General features: G+C 37.6%; 2 protein-coding genes and 1 long non-coding RNA gene across 11 annotated transcripts in view; 2 read left to right on the forward strand and 1 right to left on the reverse strand.

The window, feature by feature from the left end:
• CMSS1 (cms1 ribosomal small subunit homolog) overlaps window positions 1–17,060 on the forward strand; it is a 378,726-nt gene that overhangs the window by 56,039 nt on the left and 305,627 nt on the right. The window lies entirely within an intron of this gene.
• The window catches only part of FILIP1L (filamin A interacting protein 1 like), a 298,240-nt gene that overhangs the window by 48,955 nt on the left and 232,225 nt on the right, over window positions 1–17,060 (reverse strand). Inside the window, exon 1 of one of the 7 annotated variants that reach the window (XM_038582579.1) lies at window positions 2,472–2,500. The exons of the other annotated variants lie outside the window; for them this stretch is intronic. The gene's annotated coding sequence lies outside the window, so the exon portion shown is untranslated. Of the gene's footprint in view, window positions 1–2,471; window positions 2,501–17,060 lie in introns of those variants that run through there. 7 annotated transcript variants of the gene reach the window in all.
• Window positions 2,831–5,466, forward strand: LOC119867313. The gene is made up of 3 exons (XR_005383199.1): window positions 2,831–2,930; window positions 4,566–4,739; window positions 5,069–5,466. It is a non-coding gene; the product is annotated as an uncharacterized LOC119867313 (long non-coding RNA).

The raw sequence follows: 17,060 nt of genomic DNA on the forward strand, positions 1-17,060 counted from the left end.
AGGTAAGATGTCTTAGATTTTTCAAAGATAATGCCTGGCTATGTGAACAACAGATTTCAGTACGTGAAGCAGGTTGAGACCAATATTGTTTTACATTTTTTGGTTATTATGCCACAATATCCAGTCTTTTATAAATAGTTCTCTTCCTGCCCCCCTTCCTTTTCCCCTTAAAGAGGAGGCTGTATTTTTTTTTCCTCTGTTCACCTCGTAAAAGCATTCACTTTGCTCTGAAACATTAGATATAGACAGAACATGACCTAAGAAGAAAATGAAATTTTATTCTTGGACCTCCGTTTTTACTTTTTTACTCTAAAATCCATTTATTACCAAAGTCACTTCTTGGGGGGGGGGAGGGGAAGAGGCAGCAAAGAACCTTAAAACAAAATTCAGAGCCTTTTGAGAAGGCAAATTTATGGGAATTGCAACTAGACTTGAAAATTTAAAAAGTCAAAGCTTGATCTGTGTTTTCATATTGGCTCTTTCTGCAGACTCCATCACAGCATTAGGAAAATATCACAAAAATATCAGTGCTTCACATTTAATTGCCATAAAAGGACAAATGAATTTATTAAGGTAAAATTAATGTGTGCTTTATTTGGAAGTGTAAAAACTTACATTCACTCTATCTAAAACATTTTTTCCATCATATAGATTGTCCCAAGGACTAAGAAATGCTCAGAGAACCCACTGTGTGATAATGTATCCACAATAAATCTTATTCAACTTTCAGTTTTAAAAGGGTCTTAATGGGTGATTTGTTATTTGAACCATGGTTTATAGTTAATAATTGGGAAAAAGTGTGGAATATTGAAATGTGTCATATAAAGATTTAAAAAAAAATGATGCTTGCCTATAAAAAAAATAAAATGCAGACCCTGGGAAACACAGCTGTTAGAGATTTAATAAAGGTTATGATTTTCAACAGTTGAGCTATAGTTTATGGTACAGATGGCACTCTGGGTATAGCTGAAACAATAATTGATGGTTTCTGTTTCCCTCCTCCTCTATCAGATCCAAAAGAGTGGAATACCTTTTTACCAAAGCGAGAATTTTTCGGTTTCCAATTACAGACTGTATCAAATAAACAACTTTTCTATTGCATATTTTGTACTTCACAGTGACCTGGGTGTTGGCCCCTCTTTCTTCTCATTATGGTAGGCTTCCCTAGATTTGAAATAATAGTTTTGGGGAAATCCTACTTTTCTATACTAACCTGCAGTTTATATAGCCTATCTTCAGACCAAATAACATATAATTTTTCTTTTAAAATACTAAAACCAAAATCTTGCATTGGTCCAAACAAAATTAGCAAACAAAACAAAACTGTGAAGCAAAAGTAGTAGGCACCAATATTATATGCTTTAAAATACTCAACCACAGGAATTACTTGAAACACAGATAAATCTTGAGTTTGGGGCATATAAAAATGCCGTTTCAAATGATACATAAAATACAGAGGATATTTAAAAAGGGAAATAATTCAGTCATACATTTCTTAAGTTTTATTTTACAGTGTATGTTCAGGCCAAATAAAGTTTGAATGATAAATGATTTTTTTCATCTCCTATATCAATGTTTTAAATGAGACGTAGCATATTTTCTTAACTCTTCTAGTTTTTATTCTGAAGAGTAAAGTAAAATGTGCAGATTTTCATTCAGGTGTTCCATTATCCTATGGTAAGGGTTCATTTATAGCAATAGCCTGTTCAGGGTTTAGATGTAACTTTAAAGTTCAACATGTCATTGATTAGCAAAATTCTTCTACAGACTTTACTTTTTTAAATTAGTATTTCTACGTAACAAACTATTTCCAAAATATTACTCTAGGGAAACTAGCGTTATCTTTAATTTTCAGCGCAGTTTGTCATTTATGCATTGACTAGATTTGAAGAAGTTGGAACTCAAAATTATGAGAGTTCCCTCCATGTACAAATTGACAAATGCTTTTAAGACAGATCAGAGTCTGTAAGATTTTTTTTTTTTTTGAAGCTTACAAAGTGTTTAACTGTTTAAGTTAGAGTCATCCTGCTTACAAGATGTATTTCTCACGGGGATTTTTCTAGCCTTTTATATGAAGATTCACCAAGGGGCGGGGTGCAACCCGGGACACCCCTGCCAGGTGCGCGGCAGGGTTCGGCCTCCGCTCCCCGCTCCCGTGCGCCCGAGGGCGTGGGGCGGCCGCGCTGCGGTGGTCCCCCCCCCCCCCCCCCGTCCTCGACGCCCGCAGAGCCCCGCGGTGGCTCGCCCGGGGGCGGGTCAGAGTCGTCCCCCGGCACTGATCGCGTAAGCGTCCGATCCCACATCTGCTTCTCCGTGCGAGTAAACTTCCTAAGAGTTGTGTGAGTCGAGAAGGGTCTTGGAGCTGGCGCGCACTGGACCGCCTGCCGAGACCTGCGTGCGGCTCGGGATGCTGCTCCCTCCAGAGCCACGAGGGCCGCCTGGCCGGGGGGCGGCGGCTCGGCCGCGCTTACCTGAGCTGCCTGCGCCGGGGCCGGGGCCGGGGCCGGGGCGGGGGGCCGGGGGCCGGGGCGGGCGGGGGCCGCGTCTGGCGGCGCCGCGAGAGGGCTGCGCGCGCTCCGGGAGTCGCCCGAACAATGCGAGCGGGGCGCCGAGCGCGCCCGGCCTAAGGGCGTTACGTCACGCGCTGCCTTATAAGGCGCTCAGCGTGTGCGGCGCGGGCGGCGGGGCGCGGTGACAGCGGCAGGAGCGGCGGCGGCGGCGGCGGCGGCGGCAGGAGCAGCGCCCGTGTGAACCGGCCGTCGGGCCCGGCCCCCCCCCCGCCCCCGCCCCCGCCCCCGCCCCCCCGCCTGACCCGGTCCGCGCCGGGCGGCCTCGATCCCTTCGCAGCTCTTCTCCCTCCGGGGCTTTAAAGCTCCTGTGATTGCTCCAGATTCCTAAGTGCACATCCTGTTATTCTTCATTAAACTTCTGTAAATACATTTTTGTTACATTTGGAGGAGTTTGTTTTGTTTAGTTTTTTTGTTTTTTGGGGTTTTTTTTTTTTTTTTTGGTTGCATGGGGGGAGGCGGGAGAGGGAACCAGAAGCCTTTTTGTTTGTTTGTTTGGTGGGGTTTTTTGTTTTGTTTTGTTTTTTGCTTTTTTTTTTTTTCCCCTTTGTAGACATCCCGGGAGTGATTTAGACTTCAAACCCTCTCTTTCCTTTTTGTAAGGAGTAGGGGTCCTCAGAGGATAGTATTTTATTTCCTGATGATGTAACTACCAAACAATTCTAAAAGTGATGATGGGAAGGCCAGATGAAATCTTACGTTTTTCAGTGTTTTTCTTGAAAGAACCTCCTAGTTCCTCATTTCTGCATGTCTGTGTTTTAACAAAAGTAGTTCAAACTAATGTTTATTTGGCAAAGGAAGTATTTATTAAAAAAAAATAAATGTATTTTGCTGTACTTTCAAGACAGAGTATAAAAATAGAACTTCAGGACCAGTTTTAATCCACGTGTTCTCTTCTACCAGCAAAGACATGAGAAGAAAAAAGAAACTGATCAAATATGACTGAATTAAGCCTGTTACCATCTAGTATGGAGCAGATTCACTTTCATAAATTCTTTTACTGGGAAGTAAAAATTAGCCATCTAATTATTTTGCACATCAATGAGAGAAGTAATCTCTGAAGTCCTAGCCAACTAGATGAATCTGCTAAGTTAATTAGAGACGTGGCTGCCTTATTTGCAAGCTTTCAAATGAATTGAGTGGTTCTAATGACTTAGGTCTATTTAACTCTTTTTAAATAAACATTAAAATAAGATTGCTTCCAATTATGATATATCTATATGTTTATAGAATTATTGTTTTCATATGCGTTGTCAAACAGGAATAATGAAAATAGTTTGTTTCTTTTCCTTAGTGTGGAGTACAGAAAGGCTGGTAGCAGAGAATATATAGTTAGTGAAAATGGTGAAAAAAGGATACGGGGCACACAAACGTGTTATCCTCTTTGCTAAACTGTAGGCTCACTTTGACAGTCCTTCCAGATCATCCTCTACTGAGAAGCCTGCTAAACTTGTGCTTTTTATATATAGTGTTTTGAGAAGCTAATGCCATACCCTTCAACTGAGCTTAAAATTTAATATTTAATTTGCACTGTCATATTAACATTTTAGATACTGGTTTGTTAGTTTTGTTATTTTACCTTGTAGCTGTGAAGTATATTTGAATCTTTTTAGTCTTCTGTGCTTTGCCCTGTACTTATTAAACATGTCTTTGAGACTTTTATGCTATATTTGATTCATTACAAATGAAATAAAATGATTGTTGTGAAAGTTGCATTGATTCCTTACAAATGAAATAAAAGGATTGTTGTAAAAGTTGCAGAAATACCTGTATCTCAATTTCAAACTGGTAACAAAGTATCTTTACCCAAAGCCATCATTTTTGTAACTGGTTTTGCCTTTTTTTCCCCACTGATAGGTACAGAGGTGTCCTAACATTGGACATTAGCTTTTATTTCTTTCCCACATTTTTGTACTTATGCTTTGCGTTTACTTCTGTATTTTTGACTTCCCACTTCCACTGTTAAATATGTCAGCATTATTTCCTCCTTTTCTTTAGCTGCAGTAGCTGAAGAACAGAGAAGTTAAGTGGATATAACACTTGTCTGGGGTTATGAAGCAAGAGAAAAGAGAATTACACTCCTCCTCCTTGTGTGCCTTGCCTGGTGCTGTGTTAATCCCTGAACAGTGATCTCCAGCCCAGCTATGACTCAGCATTCAGACTGAGATCATGGTATATACCATTCTTCAGAAACCAATAATAACATTTGTTGAGCTTTTAGTTCATGCTAGTCACTGTGCTTAATGTTCTACAAGTACTACATCATTGACTAATACCATTGTAAGGTGGTATTAGTCACACTTTTCAGATGAAGAAACTCATTTGGAAGGGTAAAGGGCTTCACCAAGGTCATACTGCTAATAAAGTAACAAATATAGTGATTTGACCTAGAGTGTATATACAGCCTTAGTCTTCTCTTAATGATTTTCTCAGAATCTCTCAGAAGTGTTAGTAAAGAAGTGCTTGGATTTAGTTGAGAAGTTTCTATCTTTATTTTCCAGACTGAATGTTAAAGCAGGAAAATCAAGACTGACCTTTGCTGACCACCCGCCAGAGCCACCTGAATTATGCACTAAATAAATGACCATAGAGAAGTCATTTACATTGGAGACATCATGGATTTGTATATTGACCAAGACAACTTTTTTGAGGGTATTGGCAACATGTTTTGGTCTAATAAAATTAGATATTATGACAATTTTCTGACCGATGAAAGTCAAGGTTCTTGAGCCAGGGGAATCTTTATCCGACTCAAGAACACTCTGAATCTTGTATTGGAAACTCCAACCAGCCATTGGTATTAAGTTCTACTGGCCACATGAGTCAACAAGTAGACTTTTATTTCCTTCCCCCTTCCTATGAACATTCTCGTTGAGATGTAATTTTTGTTTTCTTGGCTTCTGACATATATTTATTAAAAGAATAGAGTTATGACTGCTGTGCTTCAGTCTTGGCTGAGAAAATTTTACTTCCTTTTTTACTGAAAATTTTATTGTCCAACTGCAATGTGTCCCTTCTCATTTAATAATCCAAAATTTCCTACAAATAAGTATAACTACAAATTTAAAACCTTTCTAGAATAAGTAATTTGAATTTATGATCTAAATCAGTAGTAGCTTTGTTATTTGGAAATGGTACAAAGAAATTTATCTTCCAATCTAATTGCTTTCTAATGAGGAAGAAGGGTTTATAGACAACAAGGGTAGAAACCAGGACATATCAATTTAATTGAATTATACGAATCACTTTTATTAGTCAAAAACAGTTGAATATCAGCGATTTCCTATGGCTCAAGCTAATTCTGGGAATTCGATGCAGTGACCACAGTAACCGATGTTATTAGCAATGTACACAATGTTGTTATATAACTGTTTAAAAATACCATTAACATGTTACTAAGCATGTCACAGCTGGTTTCTCTTTGTGAAGTGACTATTTCTTTCATGTCCTGTCTCCCTGCCTTTGTTTCTTCTTGTGACTGGCAAAGTCTTTAGTCGTCCAAATAAGTACAAGAAAAGCACTATTCATAATTAACTGCACCTTTCTTATAGTTGCCCACAGTTTTCACTACTGCTTCTTTTCATCAGGGTCGTGTGCACTGCCCCCTGCAAGCTCTGCTGGAATTTATGGGATAGTAACACTAACTTTGAATGTGATATGTTTGCTCCTTTGCCTCTATAAAATAGTGTATGTGAAAACAGTATAACACGCAAAGGAAAACAATTCTTATCACAGGCATAGTCCTATACGAGAAGCTGAGCATAGTGGAGACAAATCCAGGATGGCACGGGGAAAGGCAGTTCGGCAGTCTTGCACTACATCAGGCTGCTGTTGGATTGGCCAGGGTGTGAGTCTTTGGCATTAAAGTATTCCACCTCAGGGAACACTTTAACACTAATATCTCACTGGCAGGTTCCTTGCAAAGCAACTTTGTGAGCCTTGTGCTAGCCTGCCCTGTGTCCAGGGCTCATCTCTTGTCTGCTGCTGCACAGCTGAAGAGGAAGGGACTGAGCATCACAGGTGGGCAGCTGGAGAATGTGGAGCCAAAAGGGAAGTCTGAGGGCAAAAGTACCTTCTCTCCAGGCCAAGAACAGTTTCCTTTTTTTTCTTTTTAATAGCATTTTATTTTATTTTTTAAGTAGGCTCCATGCCCGACACGGGGCTTGAAATCACATCCCTGAGATCAAGAGGCCCACATTCTACCCACTGAGCTAGCCAGGCACCCTGAACAATCAGTTTTGTAACCTGTTCCTTTCACTCTTCTTTCTGTTGCCCACGTGTCTTCTTCCTAGTCTGCATGTGCGTAAGTGCCCGCCCAAAATCTGCCACGTCTCCGGGCAGCATAACACATGCATTGTGCACCCAGAGCCTTTCACCAACAGTTAATGGGCTTAGAGTAACACAGATTTACACAGAGACCCTCTTGCTGCAACCCAAATCTCCTGTCCTCTGTAGTCCTTGAAGTTTCCAGAAGCCCTTCAACTATTCCTACACATACCTAAGCTGACTTAGATTTTAGAAAAGGGACGAATACCCTTGACAGCAAACTCAGGCTGTTTACAGCAACTGTGTCAGTGGTAATACAGCCGTAACACTAGAGAATAGGAAGCCTGTTATTAACACGACTTTTTGTGGCTTTAAAAATCAATTTTAGAATAGTTCGGTGCCCATGATCATTTGGAAAATGTGGAAAAGTAGAAAAGACATTTTACATCTAGTCCTACCACATGAATACTGCCAACTATTAATTCAATATACAGGTGACCCTTAAACAGGTTGGGACTGCATGGGTCCACTTTTATGCAGACCTTTTACAGTGCAGTACTGTAAATGTATTTTCCTTATTTTATTATTTTTTTTTCTTTTTTTAAAGATTTTATTTATTTACTCCTGAGACACACACACACACACACACACACACACACAGAGAAAGAGAGGTAGAGACACAGGCAGAGGGAGAAGCAGGCTCCATGCAGGGAGCCCGATGTGGGACTTGATCCCTGGTCTCCAGGATCACGCCCTGGACCGATGGCAGGCGCTAAACTGCTGAGCGACCCGGGCTGTCCAATTAATGTTTTTCTTTAGCATACTTTGTTATCAGAATATAATACATATGTAATGCATATACAAAATATGTTAATTATTAATGTTATTAGTAGGGCTTCTGGTCAGTGGTAGGTTATTAGTAGTTAAGTTTTGGGGAGGCAAATTTATATGCAGGTTTTTGACTGCACAGGATATGGTGCCCCTAATCCCTACACTGTTCAAGGGCCAAACCATACTATGTTCCCTTTTAGTCTTTTCATAAACATTTATAAAACACTTTGTTTTCCCTATGTTTTCCCAGTACATACTATGGGCCAAGTATGTACTGTCTTTATATATTTTATCACGTTCAATGCTTTTCTGTAGACAGTGGGTCATTTAAAAGCATATATTAGCATATTGTCCCTAGAAATGGTGGTCACAAAGCCAACCCACTGCCTGCTGTCCCACGGACCATGCTATAGTTTTTGTTCCCCAACAAGTGAAGCATCAAAGTCTACGTTTAATAGAGACACTTCTGTTGATCCAGGAACCTCTTGTTCTTGGTTTACATGGGATGCTATGAGTTGGCTATGGGACTCCAGTGAGCATGCCAGTAGGTGAGCAGAATGACTTGGAGAGACTGAAGAATTGATAATATGACGCCACCATAAGATTATTAAATGGGAAGCTGGAAAACCCTGCTATTTAGGTCCAGTCCATTTGCTTATTTATTTCTGCAAACATTTTGTGTTTCCTTGGTAACTAATAATAGTTTTGAGAAACTGTTAAACTCACAAGTATTACTGCAGGAGTAAAAAAATCCTCGAATCATAGAAATTAGAGACAGAAAAGACCTATTAGGTCATCTTTTTTGTCCCTTGCCAGTACAGATTGTTCTTAGTGCTTTGTCCAGTTTCTCTTTAAAGGGACCTTGTCAAATAGTTTGTACCCCATGTTTTTTTTTTTAAGTAGTGCATTTTTAAAGAAAGTAGTTCAACAGAATATAATTGTGGAGCTTGATTTCAGGCTAAATATTTATAGAGAAAGACCTGTGGGTTCAAAGTACAGTTGAACAGTTTTTATTAGTTGGAAATCATTGGTATAGTTTAGGATTGTCATTGGAATAGTTGGCTAAGGGTGAAAAACAGATGGGTAGGTTGATTCTATGCGTTTTCTTTTATCACTGTAAATATAGCAACCCATGAGTATAAACTTTTAATCAAATAAACTTATGGAAATGGGTCTAGAAGGTCTGAAGAAATAAAGCATTTAGGAAGTAAAGTTAGAGTAAATGATTCATTCTAAGATATTTATAAGAGACATTTTATAATCTCCCTTCCTGTCCCCAGTGCTGCTTTGTCCATTATTTACAGTTAATTATTGCTTGATATGAAGATGGCTACTAACTGTAAAATCCCCTCCTTCAGTCAAGTAACTTCTTCCAAACCCCAAAAGGACAGAATAAAACTGTGTCATAGAGCAGTTACTGGAAGTGTTATAGAATAATGCTTCAATTCCCAGTATTATGGCTAAAGACATCTTCACTGGGAAAAATGATGAACAAATTAAGAAATAAGAAATGTGCTTTGAGTTTTATTTTGAAGGATAATTTTTTCATAAAAGCAGATTTTAGAGTGTAAAAGGCCTTAGACAATACCTACTCTACCTTTTTTTTTTTAAAGATTTATTTATTTATTCATTCAGAGAGAGCAAAGAGAGAGGCAGAGACACAGGCAGAGGGAGAAGCAGGCTCCCTGCAGGAAGCCCGATGTGGGACTCGATCCCAGGTCTCCAGGATCACACCCCAGGCTGCAGGCCGCGCTAAACCGCTGCACCACCGGGGCTGCCCGATACCTACTCTACTTAATGCTATCCCTTGTTCCTCCTTTTTAAATAGATGACATAATTGGAGCTCAGAGAGGTTAAAGGACTTGTCCTGAGGTCAAAAATAATTGGTGACCCAGCCAACTATGTTTTACAGGTCTGCATATCTCTTTTGGGAAATGTGAAAAATAAAAAAATAGTTTAATTAAACAGTATCATTAGAACTCTGAGAACATGTCTGAAATTACAATTAGTATTAGAATAGAATAATTTACTTAGGTTTATCCTAAGTACAGAAATAATTTGGAGCATTAATGAGCTAGTTTTCTATTTTATGGGTGAAAAATTGCAATATTTTTGTTGTATTTCTTTTAAATTGAAGACCTGTATATGGCTGGTAATCAACTTAAGCCACTAAGATTGGCCATGGGTTGACAACTCCAGCCAAAAATGTAATGGAAAGATCTGAACTTTTAATATTAATTCTGTGCTATCATTTAACACCATTGTCTTGCATGCTTACCAGATGGTCATTCTGTACATGAGAAATGCTATTACAACTTATGTCATTAGGCATTTACATCATGGAATACAGGTTGGAAGGGATGTCAGAAGCCTTATGTTCACCCTTAGACTGAATTCTCTCTTGAGTGAGAACTTCAACTTTCTTTCCAGGAGTTAGTGCTTGCACATCCAGTTGTCATTAGTCAGCACTATATAGTTTCAGGGATTTTTTACTTTTCCAACAAGTCCATTCCATTCCAAACTGAAAACTGGCTTCCTCTAACTTTTACTGACTACTCCTGGTCTTTCCGGGGAGTCATATTGAATAAATACATTGCGTTGGCATGACAGCTTTTTAAAGGACAGCATTTGTCCTGAATCTTAAACTGTTCCTATTTTTATCATTTGAGTCTTTTCATACTCTGTTTCTACAAGTTTGGTGCTCGGAATGAACAAATTACTTCAGTATATCAGGATTATCTTTCCCTTTAGAGACTTTGTGTAAAGTCTTTTGCATTTTCTTAGCATTTTTAGGTAACCGCATCAGACTGCTGTGTCATTGAGCTTACTGATCATCAGCCTTCTAATGACCAACTACATACCTAAGTATTTTCATCATGTACTGCTTCTATAATACAAGTTAATCCCTTCTATCCTCTGCTGGTTTTGTTTGTATTACTCTTTGTTGTAATAATAACAACAATAGATGACATATTTAATGTTTAATGAGTGCCATGCAATATATGCTTTACATTTATTATGTGGATCAGAGTTGATTTACATAATGACCTTGTAGGATAGGTGACTGAGGAACAGAGAGATTAAGTAACCTGTCTAATATCACAGAGCTAATAAATAGTGGCACCAGGGTTTGAATTGTAGACTGACTTTAGCACACTCTGGTAGAAATCATATTCAGTGTCTTGTAGTAGGATTTGAACTTAGGGTATAAACACTATCACACAGCGGCATAGAACTTTTTATCTCTCTTATCTGCCACCTAGTTCATTGGGCTTGTACTATGGGATGATGGGGCAAAATCTGGTTAGCTTCCCTAATCTTATAGTTCATATAAATGAAAGCCACATTGTGTAATATTCTGTTCAGGGATACCCAGGTAGGGCAGAGCTCAGGCCAGAATATGGTGTCTTTTCTATTACAGAACTCTCAAGTATTTTTGCTTTGTACAATTTTCTCTCTCCTTTCCTCCTCTTTCCTTCCTTCCTTCCTTCCTTCCTTCCTTCCTTCCTTCCTTCCTTCCTTCCTTCCTTCCTTCCTTCCTTCTGTCTTCCTCTCTAATTATTTATGGCACTATAAACATTAAAGCAACAATAATAACATTAATAGAAACCACATTGAAAGGATCACTTAAAATCCTGTCATACCATGTTTTAAATTTTTTTCATTTATTGCCAACTTTTGAATCTGTAAGTTCTTTATTTTTTTATATTGACATAAATGTAAGTCTTTTATCAAATATATTCCCAATCCTCTGATTTAAGTTTCACATCTCAAGTATGCCACTTATATAAAGAAGATCCAGGGAATGAGAAGAAAGGAAAAGAATTGCTGCCATTTATTGAGAGACCACTATGTGCCAGTCACTCTACCTTGCCCTCTGTCTTGATATCTCAAACATCTTTCTTGCTTTTTGAGATTTTGTATGAAGGCTAGCACAATACCTTGCTCTGAGCAGACATTCCATAAACCTGATGAATGAGAATGAATAGAAGAAGAGAGTGTTTGGGATTCAGCAGGAGAAAAGAGGTAATGATCATTGCCTGACTACTTCCATTCACTGACTCATTGACTGTTAGCTTTTGTTTCATTTTTATAAGCCACTTATTTCACAGCTCCATTGAGAGAAATACATGTGCAGGATGCTATGGGATGCTATTTACAGTGATAAATATTGTCCTTGTACTTTTAAATCAAGTGAATATTAAGTCTTGACCTAAAAACTGTTCGTTCTTTCATTTAATCAAGTTTCTTTAATTCCCTTGACTATAAATGTTATTTGCTAAGGAAATTTCCCCTTGGGGGTATATTTAACCATGCAAATGGGAAAAACTTTGTCATGATACTACTCTGACAGCCCAAGGACTTGAGGAATAAAAACTTTCAAGAGCAGAGTCCCTTCTCAAGCAATCAACTCTGGCCAAGTCCCTTCTCAAGCAATCAACTCTGGCCTACCAGTGACTTCTTGGTAAATCATAACTTAAAATACTGCTGATTTCTTTTTAAACATAATCAATTCTAATGAATACTTCTCCAGTTGAGTTTTAAAACACACAGAACCGACTTTCAATTACTCCAGGTGGTTACTGCCCTAGTGATGCCAGAATGTTTATGTCCCAACCCACTTATTAGCACTGGAAAACTTATATTGATTCTCAGTGACCTCAAATTTACCTGAGATTTGTTTTCAAGTGCTGATGTACTCTGATAAGATAGACAGAAGTACAGGCTTATCATATGGTTGATTGTTAATTTGTGCCATTACTGTACTGTGCCATTTAGAGTGTGCTATAAATTAGTTTTTCAGGGATCCCTGGGTGGCGCAGCGGTTTGGCGCCTACCTTTGGCCCAGGGCGCGATCCTGGAGACCCGGGATCGAGTCCCACGTCAGGCTCCCGGTGCATGGAGCCTGCTTCTCCCTCTGCCTGTGTCTCTGCCTCTCTCTCTCTCTCTGTATGACTATCATAAATAAATAATAAAAATAAATAAATAAATTAGTTTTTCAGTAAATCTTCTAATTATCTTATAAATAACCCAATGACATTTCATCATCTTACTTTTTGCAGAAATTCAGAATTCTTTGTTAAATACAAGGGTTTAAAATTTAGCAGGGATTGATAGACTTACATTTGGCATTTCTTTCTTTTTTAAAATATGTAATAGACTCAAAATAGGAAGTGGCTTAGGTCTCACTTCACCTCAGAGGTGCTGACTTTTGATTAAAATCAGTCTCCATCCATGCATGCAACTATGCATCCATCTATCCATCCATCCATTTGTCCTTTATGGCTATCATTTACTAAAAACCTATGGAACAGATGTCTGACTCTCTTTTTCTTTTTTCCCTCCTCCTTGCTCAATGCACACACATGCATTACACATGTACACATGTAGGCTTTCATGTACACTTGCCAACAATTACAAGAGGAAATGAAAAACAGTGGAACTCAACTGTTTAGATCAGAAATGGGAATCTCTTTCCCGAAGGCTAAGTGGAATATATTCTCATCTAGTCATGGTGACCTTCAATAACTAATAGTACTTTCTGTGCATGAGAATTATCAGTCATTTATGCCAATATATTAGTAGTAGGATGGGTAGGAGGATGATTGGCATTGATGCATGGCTTCCACAGGTACAACATTTAAAAATTTTTATGCTCTTGAGAAGATAAAAAAACTTGTATTTTCCAATTAGGTAGTGCCAATGAAAAAAGAATATTAAAATTCCTGGAGGGAAAAAAGCACCTTTGTTCATAATATTTGTTTATTATAATGTAATTAAATAGGTAGAAAAAAAATATTTTCCCTTCTTAATTGAAAGAGGTGGACTATTCAAAGGGAATATAAAAAAATGTTTTTTTTTGCTGTGTGTGTGTGTGTGTGTGTGGTGATTTATAGTTATACAAGAGTTAGGCCTAGGCTGCATCTACTATGTTCTTTCAAGAGGCACTCAATGACTATTTCTGAACATCTTCTGTGTCTATTTATGACTATCCTGAATTCATGGCAAGGGAGGCAGAGAGTATAAAGCATAACCCTACCCAGATTTTGATGGGTACATAAACAAATGAACAAAAGCCAAAAACCAATTAACATCAAGTTAAGATGCTGAATTTGGTGAAGGAAGAATTTTTGTTTAAGTATTAGTTAAGCCTAGAAATATCTGGGAGGTCTTCATAACAGAAGTTAAAGTTCATCTAGACCTTGAAGGGTAATGAAAGAATTCCAGGAAGAAGAATGGCAGAGCAAAGGAAGTCATTGAATGATGTCACTGATTGGCTTTTGTAGAGCAGGGCTGACCGTCTAAGGGCAGTTGTGCAAGTAGTAGACATTGCAGCCCCAGAGGAGAGGGTGATCACATAAGATGGAGCCAGACTATAAATGGGTCTTACAATTCAAGCAGCATGGTTTGAATTTCAACTTAATATTATAGACAACAAGGTGCCATTGGCAGCTTTTGAGCAGTTGAGTGATATATTGAAGACAGTTTTAAATGAATCATGACATTATTAGTTCTTTTTTCAGTTGTATATTGAAGTGTAATATATAAATATAAATATATAATAGAAACAGAAGTGCTCCAATCTTGTCATATATTAATGCTTCCTTTAGGTACAGTCTTTGGAGAAGTGAGGGTGTGGAGCAGCCTTTATTGAAAAATTTTAAAGGTCTTCTCTGAAAATCAAAATAAAGTAGATCTATGATGTTTTAATTAAATAAGATAATTTATTTTAGTCTTATTAAATATTAGGATGGGTGTTCAAATAATGGCTCTCTTGAGCCATCAACTTGACAAGTAATTATAATTTATCGAAGATTCTTCCCAGAAAAAAAGTCGGCAATTGGGTAGGGGTCTTCCAAGGCTACTTATATCTCACACACATACACAAAAACTCTGAATATGACTGACTGACTGAATAGGTGGATTTGTTTGTTTGTTTGTTTGTTCATTTTAATGATGTTCTTTGCAGAGGTGCCTGTGTGATCCATTACTAAAAATGGAGGGAGGATCTTTGTTTTAGGTATACCTTCTTAACTACTTAGCTATCAGCCATTTTATTTGCTGATTGTGGATGATAAAGTGTAGAAAAGAATCTTCCCAGAATGCTTTTTATTGAAACAGACACTTTTTCATTTTCTAAGGAAAGAAATTTTGATTGTTTTCTTTGGGTCAGTTTCAGTATTTCATAAATTTTATTATTTAGAATAGCTGTGCTAAGAACTGTAGTTTGTCCCCACTACCTCATGATTTTATTAGACTTTCATTTTTTCTCTTGGGTCATGATTTTTTTAGAATTGCTTCTTAATTTTTAAACATGTATTTTTGGGTAGAGGGAGCGATCTTTATATCACTCATTACATTATGGTCGGAAAATATAGTCCATGTGTTATCTACCTTTTGAAGTTTTTAAGATCTGCTTTATGGTCTCACTGGGTGGTTAGTTTTTATACAAGTTTCCCTATGTGCTTGAAAAGTGTAGTGTGTATTCTGTAGGAGTTAAGAAGAACGTTCTCTGTGTAGATAAAGCTTACTTATTGTGTTGTTAGAATCTTCTACAACCTGATTGATTTTTGGCTGCTTGATGTATTAATGCCTATGAGAGGTGTGTTATAATCCTCCACTATGGTGATGGATTAGTCTCTCTTTGTGTTTCTGTCAATTCTTGCTTTACTGAGACTGTATTTTTAGATGCAAGTAAGTTCACACTATTTCTCAGAAATGGAATTTCTTCATATTATATAATGGCTTTGTAGGTCTATCTACCTTAAAGTCCTTTTTGTCTCCTATTAGCATAGCTGTGTAACCTTTCTTTTGGTTAGTAGTTGTCTGATGATATCTTTTTTCCAACCTCTTTTCAGTTTCACTATATTCTTATGTTCCAGTGAGTCACTTTTAAACAGCATGCAGTTGGGAATTATTACAGTTAGAATTGTTTTAGTCCAGTCTGACGATCTTTGTCTTTTAACATAGCTATGTAGTTTATATTACAGTGATTATTGATTTATTTAGATTTACTTTTGCTGACTTATCTGATGGTTCCATTTTTTTTAAAGATTTATTTATTTATGATAGACAGAGAGAGAGAGAGAGAGAGAGGCAGAGACACAGGAGGAGGGAGAAGCAGGCTCCATGCCAGGAGCCCGATGTGGGACTCGATCCCGGGACTCCAGGATCGCGCCCCGGGCCAAAGGCAGATGCTAAACCGCTGAGCCACCCAGGGATCCCCTGGTTCCATTTTTTTACCACCTTTTTTTTTTTTTTTTTTTTTTTTTTTTTTTGCTGCTGCTGCTGTTTTTATTTCTTAGCTTCTTTTGAATTTTATTTTTATGTATTTTCTCCTTCTCTACTTTGGAATTTACACGCTATTCCTATCCTATTAAGAATTAATTAGCCTATAAATTCTGCCTCACAAGTTAAATTATCAGTCTAAAGCTGATCAGCATTTTAATCCTCCAAAAGCATTGTTTCAGAACACTAACTCTGAGTATACCCTCCCAATTTATATATTACTTGTCGTATGTTGTCTTATATTTTGATTTTTTCTTTTAATCCACAAGGTGGATTATCATCATCTATTGTTATTTTAGATGCACCAATGTTTAGATGCACCAACATATTTACCACTTTCTTTCTTTGTCATTCCTTCTTTTATTCAGACTTCCATCTGGGATCACTTTCCTTCAATCTGAATGCATACTTTTGAAGTTCCTTTAGTGGAAGTCTGCTCTTTCTGCTTATTTGAATGTGTTTATTTTACCCTTGTTCTTAGAAAGATTTTTACTGAGTGGAGACTTGTAGGTTGATACTATTTTCTGTTAGCACATTGAAGAATACTATTCCGTTACCTCTGGCTTCCCATATTATTGTTGAAAAGTCAGTCATTGATCTACATGTCATTCCTATTCTCTCTGGCCGCTTTTTTGATTTTGCCTTTGTCTTTGATATTCTGCAATTTCATTATGATGGTATTTAAGTACAGATTTCTTTTGTTCTTACTGGATTTCATTGAGATTTCTGAATCTGTGGTTTGGTGTCTTTCTATCAGCCAACATTAATTGTCAGATAGCTTCTGAATAATTTTTTCTTTCTTTACCTTGTAAAACTGAGATACTTCTTAGACCATCTTACTCTGTTCTTCATATCCCTTAACTACTCTGTCAGCTGTTTTATCTCCTTAGCTCTCCTGGCTACATTTCGTAATTTCTTCAGATTTTTCTTCTAGTTTAGTAATTCTCATTGCTGATGTGCAATTGTATTTTTCATTTCCAAAGTTTCACTTTTTTCTAATTTGTTTGGTCTTTTATAGTCTGTTACTTTTCTGACTAGAAACTTCAATCCCTTTTTTATCTTTAACATATTAAGTATATTTTACATGCTGTCTATTAAATATCTGAA

This window comes from Canis lupus, chromosome 33, assembly GCF_011100685.1.
Source record: "Canis lupus familiaris isolate Mischka breed German Shepherd chromosome 33, alternate assembly UU_Cfam_GSD_1.0, whole genome shotgun sequence".
Taxonomy (NCBI): Eukaryota; Metazoa; Chordata; class Mammalia; order Carnivora; family Canidae; genus Canis; species Canis lupus.